This window comes from Eleginops maclovinus, chromosome 3 (genome assembly GCF_036324505.1).
Source record: "Eleginops maclovinus isolate JMC-PN-2008 ecotype Puerto Natales chromosome 3, JC_Emac_rtc_rv5, whole genome shotgun sequence".
In the NCBI taxonomy this organism is placed as follows: Eukaryota; Metazoa; Chordata; class Actinopteri; order Perciformes; family Eleginopidae; genus Eleginops; species Eleginops maclovinus.
The window spans coordinates 27,219,736-27,222,911 of record NC_086351.1 but is presented as its reverse complement, the minus strand read 5'-3'; the positions used below and the strand labels follow the sequence as shown (position 1 = coordinate 27,222,911).

The 3,176-nt window shown below is 39.1% G+C and overlaps 1 long non-coding RNA gene across 1 annotated transcript; it reads right to left on the bottom strand.

The window, feature by feature from the left end:
• Positions 1–874: 874 nt before the first annotated feature.
• On the bottom strand, positions 875–2,716 carry LOC134861397 (uncharacterized). Its single transcript, XR_010165403.1, has 2 exons — positions 2,193–2,716; positions 875–1,919 (listed from the first exon to the last, which is right to left on the bottom strand). It is a non-coding gene; the product is annotated as an uncharacterized LOC134861397 (long non-coding RNA).
• Positions 2,717–3,176: the final 460 nt, after the last annotated feature.

Here is a 3,176-nt window from a genome sequence, read left to right as displayed (position 1 = left end):
TTCAAAACCAAAACCAGAAATCGGATTACGGTTCGTTTTCTCGTTTTTCGTTTTCTCGTTTTTTCGATTATGCACCCCCAAAAATGGAAAATGAAACAATCGGATAACAAATGAAGGAATGATACACGGATTCTTGCGCAGGGCTGGCAGGGCTCGTTTGGTTGTCAGGGAAACCAAACAATCGCGAGCCACAGGGTAAAAGATCATCGGTGCCTACTGTATGAAGCAGCTTGTAACATGGGGGTTTTGAGCATTTGATCTAAATAAATACGTCATATGTTTAATCCTTACTTTAGCAATCTCCATCGTAGCCTATTCGCGTAGGTCTGTCATTGTTATGTGCATTGTTGTTGTTGGCTGATATCAGGCTAGCTTACTATGAAAAACCCATGAAAGTCCATATAGGCATACAAGAGTAGACCTAGGAAATCACCTTATCACCACTGTTGGGCAAGTTACTCAAAAACTGTAAAGCAGCCTACTGATCAGGCCTACCCAATAGGCATAGGCCTACTGTCTTTTCAACCCTTACACTACCATAGGCCTATTACTATTTAAAATGTAGGCCTAAGGCATTACTTTTGCATTACTTAAGTAACTTTAACAGACTAAAAAAATTGCAGGTTCAGGAATAGCTTTCTGACCCACCACACTGAACACCATTAAAATCCAGGTTACAGTAAAACGTATTGTAACTTAAGTTACTAGCATTGTAACTAGTATATATTACAGTTCCCCCCTCTGCAATGCCTTACATTAGTTACAGGAAATAAATAAATAATGCATTACAGTAATTAAATACTTTTGTAATGCTTTATTCCCAACACTGCTTATCACGTGGGTGATATCAACAAAATACAACAATACGATAAGATAGATAAATAAACTTTATTGTCCGTTAAGAAAGCTTTCTGCTGAGGAGTTCTTGTAGTTGGTGGTAGTAGATTGAATCTCCTGTCTGGTGGGAGTTGATGAAGGGGATGAGAGGGTCCTCTATCATAAATCTTAATTCTTATGGTAGTCAGCGTAGAGAAGCTTAAGCAGGAGTGATGTCATAGACTGCAGAGAATAATGTTGAGGAATAAAGATGAAGTCTTGGAGAACTGTGGCCTATCCAATGGAACTTGAAGGACACTGTCCGGTGGGATAACAAAGTAAGACTCTTCGGAAACAGACGCAAGAGAAGCAGATCCCAAATCAGGAACATCACATTGCTGTGGAAGAAGACAGAAAAAAACCAGGTATGAGTATATGGGTGGTTGACGTGAACTCAAATCCAAAGTGAAAAAAATAATAATTCAAAAATATATGTCCAATGACATATAATTATATTCCCTTATATGTGAATAATTCAAAACTGAATGTGTCCATTTCTAATTCTTCATATATTTTGCATATTATTCACTTTTTGGTGTGGTAGTCCTAAAATGTGTCCACCGGTGCAATGACATAAAGAATGCCATTATTTAATTCAGAGAATGTTGGACAGGTAAGATAGATAAGCACAAGGCATATTAGTTTGTCCCAATTATATTTCCACATCAAACATACCCCCAACAAATTCAGAATTATGTTATTTATATACTATAAGATGTACACATAGAGACTTAACCCAAATGTCTGGGTTACATTCATTATAATTTGTATAAAACTCAAGGAATCTTCATTTCATCCTTAAAGCTGCATAGTGATGATATCATTGTTATACTATCCAACACTTTTTACATACATTTTTCATTAAAATACCTTTTCCCCTCACAATTCAATTTGTCGCACCACAGGACATTTTGTTGCACCGTTGGACAACAGAATACTAGTATGCCTATGTTGTGTACAGTCAAATTTATTATTTCACCCACTTTCACCCCCACAGATGACAGGTACCCTGTCATAAATTTCCGTCCGTACGTTGGACCGGTCTATGGACAGTAAATAAACACACAACTAAACAAACAAACAAATACACTAATAATAAAGTCATAAAGGATTACAAGTGTGTAGCCTAGCCTACATTCAATTATTAGGCCGAGGCTAGGCTATTTCGGCTACGGTTTAGCCCAGACGGCAAAATATGTTTGGCCCGATCTATTTCCTATCTGGGGCTCATCTGGCCCTGAATCGTTTTCGGTATTCATAAGGCTATGGCAATAATATTCAAACAAATGCCTAGTTCTAGATCTAGGCTTACTCACCTTTTGAATAGATGTCAGGACAGCTTCTTCCAGCTCTTGGTCTGTGATGTGCCCCTTCCGTCTCAGCCCAACGTCGCCACAGAATCTCCTCACCGACATCTCCGAGGACCCCTTAATTCCCATACTCTTCAATGTCTCAGACATTTCGGCGTGAGTTTTCCCCGACAGAAAGAGTTGATTTATCATCTCGTAGTGAGACTCCAAATTAGCCATGTTTCCTTACAGATCAGTTGTGGCATGAGTCAGTTGTTGGCTCGCGATCGGTTTCCCTGACAACTAACATTCCCAGGATTTGTTATCCGAATGTTTCATTTTCCATTTTCCGTTTGGGGGTGCATAATCGAAAAAACGAGAAAACGAAAAACGAGAAAACGAACCGTAATCCGATTTCTGGTTTTGGTTTTGAAATCGGAAAAACGAGAAAACGAACCGTTATCCGATTTCTGGTTTTGGTATTGAAATCGGAAAAACGAGAAAACGAACCGTTATCCGATTTCTGGTTTTGGTTTTGAAATCGGAAAAACAAATGAACACGGATTCGCAGCTCCTAGCTTACTCCTACACTCTGATTTCATGGATCTGTGGCAATGTGAAACATGTGTTGCTGCTTGTGAAGGGGACCGTACGTCGACCATTCTGTCCACAGTGTTGGCATTTATAACTAGAGGCATCTATAAAAGCAAAGCATTGTCAGACGGCAACCTAATGGCAGCAACAAGATGGACAGGGGATCTACGGACACGGCACAAACCGTCAGCAGCCTTTAACAACCTCGTGCCCAGAGGTTGTAAATTGTTACACGTTTCATTGATTTACATAAACACATACATGTATGTGAATGCAGGAATTTGCGTATAGCTGTTTGAATGGGTTGCAGAATTGAAATAATGACTAATAATCTTGGCTTTTATTTTGAAATATCTTCAGGACCCCTATCCTAAAAAAGAGCGTCACCAATTAGCCAACATGCCTACCTTTTAAGAG